General features: G+C 41.7%; 1 long non-coding RNA gene across 4 annotated transcripts in view; it reads right to left on the bottom strand.

Moving 5' to 3' along the window:
• LOC140697445 (uncharacterized) overlaps positions 1-14,802 on the bottom strand; it is a 155,009-nt gene extending 140,207 nt beyond the window's left edge. For 3 of the 4 annotated variants that reach the window (XR_012074550.1, XR_012074547.1, XR_012074549.1), the window contains exons 1-3: positions 14,480-14,802; positions 13,577-13,741; positions 12,093-13,016 (exon numbers count right to left, since the gene is read on the bottom strand). This is a non-coding gene — a long non-coding RNA (uncharacterized lncRNA). The remainder of the gene's footprint in view (positions 1-12,092; positions 13,017-13,576; positions 13,742-14,479) is intronic. The other variant, XR_012074551.1, reaches the window with a different exon arrangement.
• Positions 14,803-15,363: the final 561 nt, after the last annotated feature.

The raw sequence follows: 15,363 nt of genomic DNA, 5'->3' as shown, positions 1-15,363 counted from the left end.
GGAATGCAGGGGGACATCTTAAGAAATAGAGGACCTTCTGCTGTAAAAGGAAACTTTAAAACTCAAAAACTAACTGGAAAATATAAGTGTGATTTTACTTATATTCAAGCAAGTTAAAAAGGTGATGCTAAATTCACATTACTTAGTGATGTAAAACCCCTCCTCTTACGTCCTATTTCATACTAAACCCAATTTAAACTTTTCTGAAAAGCTGCACCCTAACCCAGCCTACTTATAACAAGCAAGCCTTATTTCTTACAACCCCCTCCAAAATTTCACCTTGTCTTGTCAGTCTGGTCTTCTCAGAGCCTTATGAATATGCCAGTTTCACTGTCAGTATTTTCCTTTCTCTGGAATGAGCTCTCCTCACTTCTTTCTCAGTGTAAGTAGCATGAGGTTACATTTAAGACTGTACCTTGAATCACAATAGGTGTAAGTCACCAACAACCTTGCTTACAGAAACCCCAGTATTCGTAAGGACTTCCCTTTTCTAGAAATGTCCAGTATCTGCTGCTTGCAGTGAATTATGAAATATGTGTCCTGGTCTTACCCTTCAGACTCCAAGGGAGAAACATCTCAAACAAAGCTCCTAGAGGTCAAACTCCATTTTTAAAAGCCCTCTCTTCCATCAGGGGACCATGGCCCATGCGGCACCACCAGGGATGGACTGCTGTTCCTTCCAGTGGTGCAACTGGACATAAAATATCACTGCTAACTTTATGGGAAATCCTAGGCACTCTGCAAGTCTGTGGCTCACCTAAACATCAATGCCTTCTTCCTGAGTCCAAGCTCCTGATGAAAACTTCTGCCAGTGGCCCTCATTCATTCCTTGCCTCTTTCTTGTAAAAAGGATGGTCTATCCATTACTAAGGGCCTCTTTCCAAAAGAAACCAAAAAAAAAAAAAAAACTGGTATAAGGAAGTAAGTAAATAAGCAAGTAAATAAAGTATTGACTAATACACGTGGGACGTCTAAGCATGGGGTAGGCTTCGTAATTTTCATCATTCCACCTTCCAGATCACTTCTGTATCACCTAGTTTGCTGTTTATTCCTTCTAGTGTTTTTGGTTTCAGTTACTATATTCTTCAGTTCTGATTTTTATGTTTTCTAGTTCCTTGTTAAAATTCTCAATATGTTCATCTATTCTTTTCCCTAATTAAATTAGCATTTTTATTACTAATGCTTTAAATCCTTTATCTGGTAAATTGCTTATTTCTGTTTCATTATTTATTCAGAGGTTTTCTGTTGCTCTTTCAATTGAAACAAATTCTTCTTTCTTCTCATATTGCGTAACTTTCTCTGTCTCTATGCAATCAGGTGGAAGTTAAACATTGCCGTCCTGAAGTAGCATCCTCGTGGAGGAGCCTCTCTACCCAGTCTGTGCATGCCCGGTGGCTCTGGTGGGAGAGCTGGACCTGACATGAACACACATCATGTCTTTCCTCAAGGTGTGCTGGCAGCTATCACCTTGGCAGGAGATGAAGGGGCTAGAGCCAGAGCCAGGCATGAACTGGGACTTCTCTGCTTACTAGCTGTCACCATCCTATAGGGGGTAGGGATGGGTCCCAAGTTGCTGGAACAGAAACCTTAGGGACAGGTCCATGCTGCTCTGTTCGCTTTAAGTGCTTGAGCTTGCCCCTCTGAGCACCAGCATCCTTGCCCCAGAGGGGAGCAGTGCTGGCACAAAAGGGGCTGGCAATGGGCACTCGGTGTGGGTTTGGGCGAGGGCTGTGGTAGCATGGCTGGGATCAGAGACGGGGACTGCTCTCAACGCATGGCCTTTGTAAGCACAATAATGGCTGTCCCCGCCTTGCTCAGACGCTGCTCTGGGTCTTGAACCTCCTGTATCCCTTACAGCTGGGCTCTCTCGTTGGCCTCAGCTGTCCTTCCCTTGGTGTGGAGACACGATACAGGGCAGTGGGGCCAGCGCAGATGCTCAGCGTGGGTTGGGGCATGAGCTGTGTTTGTCGGGCCCCAGACAGAGATCGGGACTGTTTCTGATGTGCTGCCTGTGTAAGCGCCATACAGCTGCCCTTGTCCCACTCAGACACCATTTGGGTCTAAGCCACCTGTGTGTCTTAGCCCAGCCCTCACCCCAGTGTGGAGCTGTGTCATGAAGCCAGCAGAGCCAGAGCAGTCATTTGGCTCGGGCTGTGGCACGTGCTGGGGCAGTCACAGGAAACCTTTTGGTCCACTCCTTTGGAATACAGCCTGTTCTCTGGAAACCGGCTGAAAAGCCTCTGGCCTGGCTCCTCTGGGACCAAGTTATCACCATAGAACTGGCTGGTATCAGCCTGTGAGCTGTTTGACTTGAGCTGTTTGAACTCTAAGCTGTTTAAACTGTGTGAAAATTATTCTTTATCAGAGAAAACCCTCTGAGACATGGGATCCTAGTTATCTAAATATTTTGAGGACGTCTCCCCCTACAGGAACTCCACAAAATTTTACATCTAAAAACCACAGTCCTTTCTTAGGTACATTTCTGACTAAATGAACTGATTCGACCAAAGGCAATTTAGAATACCAATGGCCACTATGGGAAACTTGAAATCCCCACACTTCATTTCCCCAAAACTGAATTAGACTACATTAGCTAAAAAATTTCCAGAACTGAATGGTAAGCTTATTTCGATTAGGATTTTGAGGCTGTCAAACTTTACGGGGTGTCTAAAATTGTGTATCTGCAAAATAAGATTTTAAGATTAAGTGACGCAAACACGTGTTTAAAGTAAGAACATGGCTCCCACAGCCTCAGGCTCTTCCTTGTTTCTTTCCCTCTGGCTCCATTTTTTCCCTCTCCCTTGGCTTCCTGTGGTCAGACTTCACCTCTGGTACCATTTTCCTCCTTCCCTGCTATGCTGCTTCTGCCTCCTCTATATGCTCAATTCCCCTGCTCTAATTCTCTTGACAAACTTTCCCTTTTATCCAAAACTCTCTCCACCCCCTTTTCCTCTGAACTTGTCAGAAGCTGTTTCTTTAACATCAAGCCTTCTGAAGAGCCAGAGATTAAACCCTTAATTTCTTATATTCCCCAAAGCTGAACTGTGAGCCATCGTCAAAGATTTTCCCTAAGTAACCAAAGGCATTCACTGATTTGCTGAGGAATTTAACATAATCATTCAAACTTAACCTGGTTCCCCTGACTTATATGGGTAAGTCTTATGCCTATGGGTGAAGGCCAGGCCAGCATTGTATGGAAACTGCTAATTAGGAAAACCATGGAAGGGTTCTATAGTTACAGTCAGGAGACCAGCTCACTAACTAATTTGTCTGATCAGACTCTGGCAATCGCTAGGCAACTTCATCAAGCAATTCCCAAGGAACTTTCTAAGTCTACTGACTGGAACAAAATTCAGACTTGTACACAAAAATCTGATGACCCTGTTCATGACAACTACAGCTGATTTCAGACTGTTTTTAAAGAAAACTCTTATCCTTGAGGTATTGATTCCACTAGGTAGCTTTTAATTCTATGTTTACTATTGGGCTAAACTGGGACCTTTCACTTCTAGTAAAGAAGATCAGGATGGAATGAGAAATATGCCCCATTTCAGAGTTAGTCACTCTAGCCAAAAAGCTTTCTTACACTCTAAATGAATCACCTAGAAGGAAGACTATCAAAATTCTTAATCTTCAGTTCTAACAACTGAAAGCTCCTAAATAAAACCAAAACCTTCCCAGTTATTATTGCAGGGTCTAGACACTGAAAAAGAGATTTTTACAAATTTAAGTGCTCTGGGTGCCTAGAGCCCTCTAATCAGCCTTTCCAACGTTCTCCCCATTCTCAAGGATGGAGCTTCAAGGAACTAGAGAGGCTCTCCCCAGTTCTCTCTTTTAATTGGCTTGGAGAAATTTCTCTCTAGACTGGTGATTAATCTCCTCTAATCCTAATAGATACCAGAGCAACACTCTCAGTTCTCAATCTTAACATTATAAAACAGCCCCTGTAGGAGTAGTACTAAAACAGTTCCAATAGTGGAGATCTCTAATGAAGCTCAGGAAGTTCCTGTCTCTGAACCTATTCTCTTTTGTTTAGGTCTTTTGAGAGACACATATCCTTTTTTCCTTAGTTCCTCCACCTCTACCCATTTATCAGGCTGAAACCTCTTAGAGAAGTATCATGCCAGAATTTCTCCCAAAAGGAGGAAATAATTCTAGAATCTGACAGTAGTCATCAATGTAACCAACAAGGTGAATTACATGATCCTTTGACATCTTTTATTTGCTCTATCTCTGATGGTATTAGATTTGATTCTGGAAACACTGATCATTTGTCCCTAGAGAATCAGCTACCACCCTCCTCATGACGAAAATCTCCAACTGATATTGGCAAAATTCACAAGGCGCCTCCCATCAAGATTCAAATAGGTCCCTCAAAACCACTTCCCAGAATTAATCAATACCCTATAAATAAAGAAGCCCTTCAATGCATAGAGCTCATAATAAAAGATTATAAGGCTCGAGGTTCTCCTTGTGCGAGTCCCTTAATTTTACCAGTGAGAAAATCTAAGTGCCAAGGATGGAGGTTTGTACTGGACCTCCGAACAATAAACGACATTGCTATCAATTGACACCCTGTTGTTTCTAACCCTCATTTGTTACCAACATCCATTCCCATTGGAAGCAAATTCTTTCCTTTAATTGATTTATATAATTCTTTAGTATTCTAGTTGGTAAAGCTAGCCAATATCAGAAGAAAAACAATTCACTAGGACCATAATGCCTCAGGGTTATACTTAGAGTCCTTATTTCTGATAAAGGCTGATGTGGATGATATAATGTTCTCTAGACAGCCTACTTTGCTGCAATATGTGGATGATTTGCTTCTTTGCTCTCTTCAAGCCTTCTCAAAGACAGTATCCATCTGCTTAAGGTTTTAGCCTTAAAGGGTCATAAAGTCGCCAAAGAAAAACTGCAATTTGCCCAAACCCAGTTCTATGTTTAGAGCAGCTGATATCAGAACAAGGGCTACATCTAGATCCAAATAGACTTCATGGTGCCTTAAACCTTCCAAACCCAAAACTAAGCTGAGAAGTTTACTCAGGCTACTTGTTACTGCCAAAATTGGATTCTAAACTCCTTTCTCATGGCCAGATCTTTGTATGTTTTACTAAACGTTAATACCCCAACCCAATTTTACAAAAAAGAACTGTACAACATAGCTTTCAAATTCTTGAAGAGTTTGATAAACCCACCTGCCCTCAGGGATCTCAATTATCAGATCCCTTTTACCTTTCTGTATATGAAAAGGAAAGGGATTCTTGGAGAACTCGCCCCAAAACATTGGACCACCATCAACCTATAGGGTATTATAACCAGCAACTGGACCCTGTGACATAAAGCTACACCTCTTGCATTATAGCCAGTGTCCTTTTGGTTAAGACCACTGAGAAAATCACTGTGGGATACCCTTTAACCAGATGTGTACCTCATACAGTAGTTGCTCTTCTGAATTCTCAGTCATGCTCAACATTTCTCTCTCAGCTGCCTCACTACCTATGAAGTCCTTTTGTTAACTGCTCCTCATGTAACTCATATTATGATAACCTTAACCCTGCTACTCTTCTCCCTTCTGTCACCAATGAAGTCCCCCGTGATTGCTTAATGCTGACAGATCACCTCCTGACTCCTTGTGATGATCTACAGGGTAGATCACCTTTGGGTAACGCTGACTCCTCACGGTTCATTGATGGTTCTTACTTAAAAAGTGACAATGGCAAATATTGTGCTAGGATTGGAAATTCAACAACTGTCAGTTTGACAAAAAAAGAGAAAGCTCTGGTTTGGCCAAGTAACAACTCAGTCCTACCAGAGACTCTATTCCCACTCCTCACCAGCATACATGCGCTAAACCATTGGTCTACTGACAAAATAATAGCCTTTAGGAATCAATATTGGTGGGGAAATATTACCAAGACTGCAAAAAGTACCTACCTCATTCGTCCCATTTGTCCAAAGCACAATCTTGGGATGCCTGTTTGAATTCCCCTCAGACATTTTAAACTGCCAAATGGATCATTCAAGTTCCAGCAAACAAGTTTCATACATACAACTTCCAACTCATGGATAAAAATATGTTTTAGTCATGGTCTGTATGTTCTAACACTGGACTGAAGCCTTCCTGTGCAGACACGTTACTGTCTCTTCTATGGCTAAAGTCCTTTTGGCAAAGACTATCTTTACCTGGGGAATTCCCCTTGAACTTCACAGTGATGGAGGAATCCATTTTACTGGCCAGATATTTTCACAAATCTGCACTATCTGGGAACACTTTCACTGTGCTTCTCATCCTCAGACTCTGATTTAGCCGAACACACTAATAACTTTACTAAGACTCCACTGGCAAAATCTGTAGAGACACTCCAAAACCCCTGGTCAAAAGCATTGCCCTTGGCCTTTCTAAATCTTAGATCTATGCCTTTTGGAACTTATAAACTCCTACCCTTGAGATGGTCACACAATGCCCAATGCACTTGGTTCCTGCTGCTTCTGACCCACAACTGATAAAAGGAGAGATACTCCAATATTGCAAAGTCTTAATTACTTCCTAAAAATAGTCATGTTTTGGTAGCACAATCTTTTCACTGTGGGCTCTGGGGAGACAAAAACCTTAAGCATTGCATTTTGCAACCTGGAGATTTTGTCTATTGGAAAAGACACCTCCAGAAGAATGCTCTTCAAGCTTGCTTGAGAGGCTCCTATCAGGTACTGCTAACCAATCCTTGTGCCACCAAGGTCCAAGGGATAGGCTCTTGGATTTATGTAACACACTTAAAGAAACTGCTGAATCCCGAGTGGAACTGCATATCATCTAGTGACCTGAAATTAAAGATTTCCCACAGTTGAAGCAGACAGCATCATATGAGACAGCTTTCCCAAGATATCCAGACCATGACTGTTGGAATTATGTCACCAAATCTTTGATGATGACATAATGCTTCAGATGATCTCCAGTGTTTATGATCTTGATAACACATGGACTTTAGATAAAAGCACCTGAGAGGTCTCCCTCCTACCCCTCTTTGTTATTTGCATGTGACCTTAACAGGTTTCTAATATGTACATTTGCCCTCAGACTTGAGATGCTTACACCCAAGAAAGCTCCTTCTTGGCAATGAAGGACAAAAAACTACTGAAACTAAAAAACCTGACTCTTGATCAGCAATGCTTTCAGACAAAGATTTTGATTAGAAGGAGAAAATGTAAAATATTCAAAACAAAAACCTCAATTAAATAGAGTTGGAAGATCAATAATGGGGAGTCCTCACATCCTGCAATGATAGTAGAGCCCAAAAGGAAAAAAACAAGACTCATTTTCCAGCAAAAACTCAACCAATGGAACTCCATGGACTCTATTTACTAAAGCCCTCCCTACTTGCTTTTTCCTCTGTAAAAGTGTTCTCCTTCCCTTGCTGTGCAGGGAAATTGGACAGGGCTCACCGTGGTTGCAGATCCCAAACTGCAATTCTCTGCTTATACCAAATAAACCCATCTTTGCTGGAGAAATATTTGGCATTCTATTTATTTCAGATCAATAAGATACACTTCACAAAAGATGAAAGGATTAAACTGTCAGAAAGGTTTACGAAAAACACCATTTACTGGGAGACAGATCAGTCATCTGAGCCCTACGTCTATCATAGCACATGCAATGTTCAACTTTTGCTCCTAACTTTATATTATCTTCTTGTTTACTTTTAATTAGCTATTTGGTTAAGTTTCCTGTTTTGAGGCTGTTTTAAATCCATCCTTTCATTTACTCAATACAATTTTATTGAAAACATTATGTATAGACTCTGTGCTATATGTAGGAATGAAAAATTTACATTAAATATACAAATAATACCTTTTAATATTCTAGTCCACTGGGAATTTCAGAAAATTAAGGAGGCCATAATAAAGTGTCATAAGGCAGATTCTAAGGTACCTCAGAAAATGTTACCTCAAGCTTGAACTATCAGTTAAGTCTTCTTGGAAGGAATCATATCAGACTTGGATGAGTAAGTGATGGTGAGGTGACCATCTGTCAGAGACCAGTGTTCCAAGCAGAGAGACTAACACGTGTTCTGCTGACAGGAGGAGAGAGAAAACATGCTGGGTTCAAACGAACATCCTAAACATTAGTGTGGCCACAGCACAGAGGAATGGGGGAGGGTATAGTAGGTAGATGAAGCGGGATCTTATGCACAGTCTTGCAAGCCATTTTTAAGAGTTTGGAGCTGATCATATTTGCATTTTAGAAAGATGCCACTGACTACAATGCAGAGAATGGATTCGAAAGAGCTAAGTCTAAGAGCAAGAAAATCAGTAGTGTAGTCTGTTTAATAATCCAAGGGATAGTGAGTTGATTTTTCAATTGAATGTAAAATTTCCAAAGATGGGAGGAACTCATATCTAAGCTGCTCTGGCAGCTGACCCACACTCTTGGGCTCTGTGTACTCAGCTACTGGGATAACAGGGAAAAGCAGGGAAGCAGTGTCAGCAGAAAAGGGCAACAGGAACAACCACAGGTTAGTCTGTGCTGAACATGCAGCCAGCAGCTGACCTACAGAGCAAGTGTGTGTAACCTACAACAGAGTCTGTCCATCTTGCTGCTCATTAGAACCACCAGAGAACCTTTCAGATGCTAATGCTGAGGCAGAGATTCTGACTTAACTGATCTTTCTCGGGGTCTTGAAAACATCCTCAAGTGGATGAGTAGGCAGGACTGAGATTCAAGGAGAACCAATGAGTCTACTCAGAAATTCAGACCCATCGATTTCAGCTTTGTTAATTTATGTCCATTGTCTAAGGTGGTTGTTCTCAAACCTTAGTAGGCATCAGAATTCCATGGGGAACTGTCAGAACTCTGATAGGCCCCTTTCTAAGTTTCTGATTCAGTAGGCCTGGGTGGGACCTGAGAATCTGCATTTATAATGAGTGCTAAGGTGCTGTGGCCGGTGGTCCAGAAACCAGACTTCCAGAACCATCAGTCTAAGGCAATCACTGTGGAAATGAGAAATTTAAAGAACAATTTTTTCTTTTTTCTTTTTTTTTGCTGGAGGAACTAACTTTAGATATGTGGAGTCTTTTTAGTTTTACACCTTGTGTACTGCCCAAATACCAAAATGGAAACACAGATGAGGCAACTATGGTGTGCTTTTATTTTATTACACTGGGAGAAGTAAACATAGAGCCTTGAAGAATTTCCTCAAAATATGGGAAATCATTCATTGGCAATTCTTCTGCTTTTTAAAACTTTTATTATGATTCCAAAAAGGACGAAAACCTTTGTTTTTAGAATGAGGCATACATAATGAGAGACTACAAAACAATCTGATGATGCACTATTGCTAATGATTGAGCAGAAGGTTGGTCATGATTTTTCTGTCTGAAACGAGTCTGCAACTCATGACAAAACCAGTGCTTGGAGCTGGTCGGATATCTCCTAACTCAGAGTCAGAATCAAGCGCATCTTACTCTGCTCATGCTAATTCATTATTCTTTACATGGCATTATCATTCTTTCAGTTCCCTGGTTAGTTTACAGAAGCCTTCATCCAGCAAGATATTACCAAGGAAAATCTGATTTTATAGTCAAGCCTTGTGTGTTTCTCAAATATATGCAAATCACTTCAAAGTTCTGGTTTAAAGTAAAACCTACTTTTTCTTTAACTGCATAGTTTAATCACATCAAATTTAACTTAGGTTAAAGAACTTACGATTTTTTTACATAGAATAATTTTCCTTATTTAAAATATGACTTCTACAACATCAAAATTCATAATAACAATCTTTCTGTTTAGCACGTTAACATTTCTTACACCAACTGGTGAAGAGTCTATGGAGAGCAAGGAATTTTCATGCTGAATAATTTACAAAAATTACATGCTTTAAAATAAGTTTGGCAAGTTTTATACAAACTATACATTTTATTTCACCAGCATTATTTTAACAGTAACAAAGTGAAATCTACTCGAAGGCCAAAAACATACTAACCACCACAGAGTTATTTCTAAAAGTGTTACCAGTATCAAACCATCAGAACTACAAATATAAAAATAAAACGAACAAAATAAAACAAAACAACGCAATTTTGAAATTAAGGAATTAGCTAACTTCCCCTAAATTAGGGGAAAAAATCTGGCTAAACAAATGGATCCTGAACTGAGCCGTGAAGGGGAACAGACTAGGCTTTATTGGACCTTGACCCTTAGCCATGGCTCCGCCCATTCCTTGTCATTAACTCAGAACACCTGACCAGACTGAAATACTCCAGAAGTTGTTAAATTAGTTGTTAAATTAGCTTTGGGAGCATCTTAAAAATTGACAGGAAAAAACAACAAATCAACATTTTTAATTTACTTATCATTCCAGATTAAGTTACCAAACAACACAAGAACTTTCAATCAATTTTGGGTGGCTGCTAGATTTTTATCTTTACCCAAATTTTTCCCTGATATATCCTTCTCAACAAGATGGTCCCTGCCCGCACCAAAATTTTATTACAAAAGAAATAATGTGGTTTCTGCCATCTTATAGTTGCCACTTCTGTGTCCTTAAGAATTATTGATTTATCCAGAGAAATTTCAGAATTTCAGGGCACATTAAAATTATACACAAAGCAAACTGAAGCCTCTGTAAGCCCACAGAAAGATTTGCTGTTTATTATTCAAATCATGTAAAGACTATAAAAAAAATCATAACTTGTGTCAGAAATAATTTGTGAAGTAACTTATCACCATTCAAGAAACATTTACTAAATACCAAGGCAAGACAATGGTGCTAATGCTTCTCAACACAGGTTTAGTTTCTCTTCAAGTGTATAGATTGTTTACCATCACTTATAAGCTAAGAAGACACATTTCAACTCAAAACAATAAAAAACTAACAAGTAATTGCGTCAGCCATTAGTAGATTAATATAGATTTTATTTTTACAACAAAGGATATTTGACTAAAATTAGACATTGAGATAAAATGGAATGTTTGGGAATGCTGACTTTTGGATGTTTTAAGTATCTTTTTCATTTGGAAGTAAAATCTAATTCAGTTATCTTTTAAGACTGTCCAAGAATATGATTATCATAAATATCATTTGAATATTAAGTAAAAAAAAAACCCAAATTTGTGAGAAATGGATCAAAGTGTGAGCAAAATATTTATAGAGCACTCCTCTCTTTCCCCTTTGTTTTGCACCAACAAGGGTGATAAAGTTGAAATATTTGCCAATAGCCAATGCAGTAAATAATATAGTCAAGCAGGAGGCCCAAGGAAAATCATATAACATTATTTATGGTTCTTGCAAGTGGCTGTGTCTATAAGTTGATAAATATACAATTTAATTAAAGTAATTCAGAACAGGAAGAGAAATTAAAGAGAATCTATTTCCACAATCTCAATTATCCATGAAGAAACTGAAGCTCAGATCTTATATTAGGACTCTTTCTAGGTTTCCTTTTATCATATTTGACTGGAGTACAGACAGCATATCTAGTGATACATTCTAGTGTAGTCTAGTATAAACCAGGGAAAAACTGCTTGATGGCTCTCAACATTCTGGGCTGCTGGTGTGTTTGCTGAACATGCCCCCAAGCTCAGAGCCAATTCAATTAAGTCTAAATGGAACCCAGGTGTCTGCAATTTCAACAGTGATTATGATGAAACCATCCTTAGCTGGTTAGTCTTTCTGAGAAATACAGAACCTAGGATGCAAAAGTTTTAAAAGGGGGAAAACTATGCTGAGTGCACACTTTACCAAGTAAGTCACAGCTTTTTCATTAAAATATAACTGTTTACCCCTTCCTTTGCAACTATAACAAAAAGGATATGTTGTTTAAACAAGAAACTGGGGAGACCAATTCCCCACAAAATCACAATCCCCTGGGATACTTGTGAGACTACAGATTCACGGGGCCTTTTCCAGGACAGTCTTATTTGTGGGGAGACGTGTGGTGGGACCGAGGAACCTGTAGTTTTCAGACTCACTCCTGGTGACTATGTTAACTAAACCCAGCTTGAAAACTCTGTCATATCTGTTCCATTAAAATGCGCTTCAGCGGCTCTCAATTTTGGTTTGTGGAAACAACTGAAGGAGCCAGTAAAAAACGCTTACCTCCGAGCTTCCGAACCGGTAGGTCTAGGGAAGGTCCAGGAATGTGGCGACGCTGATGGCGCTTTGAAAACCGCCGGGCAGGATTACGCCGTACAAACTGAGGCAGAGGACTCCCGGGAAAACGCCCAGAGGCTGCGGCCGCGTCTCCGCTGAAACCCGCGTGTGAGCTTCTGCTGCCGGAAGTGCAACAAAATGGCCTCCGCGCCGCTTCCGGCCTCCAGACCTCTCACAGGTGCTTCTGATCAGCGGAACCTAAACTGGAACCTCCTGGTAGCGAGTCTGGCAGAGGTCATGCCTAGGCCTCTGGCTGCTACACGTGTTGGGCACAGCGCTGGGCGAGGGGTGGAAGGAACTAGAAGCCAGACGCTGGGAGAGGGAAGTCGTGATCGACTGCCCACACAAAAGGTAGCACAAATGAGCACACTTGTTTTCATAGTAGCTGTCCCAAACTATAGAAGTCGGTTAATCCCTGATAATATTCAAAACATAACACAAATTGTCCTCCTGTTTCACATAAGGAATGTAGTGAATGCTGTAACCTGCTACCCAGACCCCACTCCAGGACTGGCACACTTAGTTCCTCGCTGCTTTTGGGGGTTCCTGGGATCATTGCCGGCTCAGGGGTCCTCAGCTCTCATATCCCTTCTTGAGTTGCAGCGTTTGATGGGAGTCACCTGGTCTCAGGCCCCGCCCCCTTCCGAAGCAGCCAGCATCCAGTGACTGGACGTCTGGGGTCCCCTGCCCAACTCTGAATTTGTAAGCTTTAGAGCTCCGTGCAGGTTGCTAAGGACTTTATGGGGGGGGGGGGAACCATCTTCTCTATCTGCCCAATGTTGTTTCCTTCTCTTCGCTTGTCCCTCAAGAGCATGACCCCCAAATCTTCCAGCACTCAGATCTCCATCTCAGAGGATCATATAGCAGGTTCTAACAACAAAAACAGAAAGAAATTAGATATAAATTATTAAAAAGAGAAACGCTGCTATCTGAAAAAAAAAAGCTACAGAAAATGAATAAATGCAAAAACTCATTAAAATCCCGTAAAGGAATCGATAAAAGAGCAATAGATACAAATCTTTTAAAATCCAAAAGAGCAATACAATAAAATCTAAGGCCCTTTGTATCTCAACAAAACAATTGAAAATGTAATGGAAAAATTCTGAATAACAAAAAGATAAAACATCCCGGAAATAAATCTTAAAAGCAAAGTAAAGCACTTGATATATATACAATAAATTTTCAAGTTTTAAAAATGGAGGATAGTAAACAGGAAGGTTTTGTCCTATCATTTATCAAAATGTCATAAAAAATGATAGTAATTTTATTAATTTAATATTGGATGGGGAATAGATAATGAAGTTATGAAATAGAAGAGCCTAAAACATGTTCATGCATATACGAGGATTTAATTTGTGATAAAAGTATCAATATTTATATATGGGGAAAGAATGAACTAATCTACAACAGTGTTGAAATGAGTGACTAACCATTTGCAAAACAGGAAGTCGGATTTATAAATCACACCGTACACTGAAATAAGGTTAACTCTTAACTGGTTATTTAAGCCTTCGATCCTTGTCCTTCCTTTCACCTCCGTGACTTCATTCCGTTCACTTTCCTCATCTTTTTGTGTATGTTCTGTTTCTCCCACTCTGTTCCATCAACAATGAAACATACATAAGTCTTTCATATCTTAAACAAACAACCAATAACAACAAAAGAAAAACTCTCTCCACCCAACCTGCTTCTTGGAATGACCACCACATTCCTTCCTTCTAGATTGAAAGCACTGTGGCTGTTACTGTCTGTGCCACCCACCCCTACTTTTACAGCCGCCTTCCTGCCTCAGGTCTCACGCCGCTGGGTCTCTGGAAACAGAGTCTATGACCAGAACTCTGGACGAAAGGGGTGAGGGGACGTTCTCCTAGGAGACGCCCTAGTAGGAGGTGAAGACGACGACTTAAGCAGAGGGAGAAGGGGACCTACACTGTCTCCCTACGCAGGCCTCAGCTGAGTCTGTGGCGAGCACCGAATCCTTCCGGTTGAAACAAAGGGCCCCGGGCCCTCACATCCCACAGCGGACAGGCACCGGCCTGCGCCGCTTGTGCCCGGCGGTGCCCTGAACTGAGGACAAGTGACCGAGGGGAGGGCGGCCCTTAGCTGAGGACTGGAGTCACTGGCCCCACAGAGGGCACCCGGGTGAAGCCCACAATATCGGCTGCATCTCTGCTTGAGGGGCTCAACCCACTTGCTTCCTGGTAATTTCTCCCCGTCTGGGAAAAGCGTAGCCAGGGTTCTGTTGGGCCTGGTTTCCTGTGAGAGAAGGGTCGGTGGGAGGAACCACAGGCCCTGCTGCTGCACCTGATCCTAAGGCTACCACTGATACTCACCATCCCCTCCGCGACCACCCATCCGAGAGTCCTCTCCCTCAGCCGGCACCCCTGCTGGTGCGGGCAGTCGGCCTGGCCGGGTGGCCCGCGCGCTCCTTCCTGAAGCGGCGGAGCCCCTGGTCACTGGGCCATTTCCGGCCGCGGCTGCTTTTCTGTAACCATCAGAAGCGGGCGCCGGGTGCCGGCGGACTCCCCGCGGGCCAAACACGGGCCAAACACGTTTGTCCCTCCCCGCGCTGGGCCGCGGCTGTCCCGCCTCCTCCTGAGGAAGGGCTCAGTCCCCGCGGCTGGGCTGGTGGCGGCTTTCCCGCCCTGCTGGGCTCTTGGCGGGAGGATCCTGGAAGACCGGGCGGCAGCAGGAAGGAGGCTGAATCTCTGCGGTGCTGTTACCGGGAACCGGAGTCTCCAGCATTGTATGCAATTATTCATGAGTGAAACAAAGTTTACAGATAAAATTGATGGCATAGAAATGTCAGAGAGAACGTGATTAACTGTGCCTGAGAAGTTTATAAGTCCCTCAGAGTATCTGCGATCTGAATTGTGTTTCACAGGAGACTCAACAGCCTCCCTCAAAATGTGTCCTTGTATGAGTTGGTGGTGGAATCGGGAGGACTGGGGCAAGAGGGATGTCCCTTTTCGTTGAGCATTTCTCATAATGAAGCTTACACGTAAGTTATGAGCTTTCATTTATACTCGGATCTCTTAATTTTAAAAAAATTTTATACAATTCAGAACTTCAAATCCAAATATTAGAATCAACCATATAATAGAATTTGTTGTTCTGTCAGCACCATTGAGGATCTGTCATGTGTGAAGTGCCAGCTTTCTTTGCTGGTGGAAGATACACAGAGGAACAGCAAGCTCTTCTTTAGAGCACAGGCAAA

The sequence above is a fragment of the Vicugna pacos genome, chromosome 7 (genome assembly GCF_048564905.1).
Source record: "Vicugna pacos chromosome 7, VicPac4, whole genome shotgun sequence".
NCBI lineage: Eukaryota > Metazoa > Chordata > Mammalia > Artiodactyla > Camelidae > Vicugna > Vicugna pacos.
This window is presented reverse-complemented; position numbering and strand designations above follow the sequence as displayed.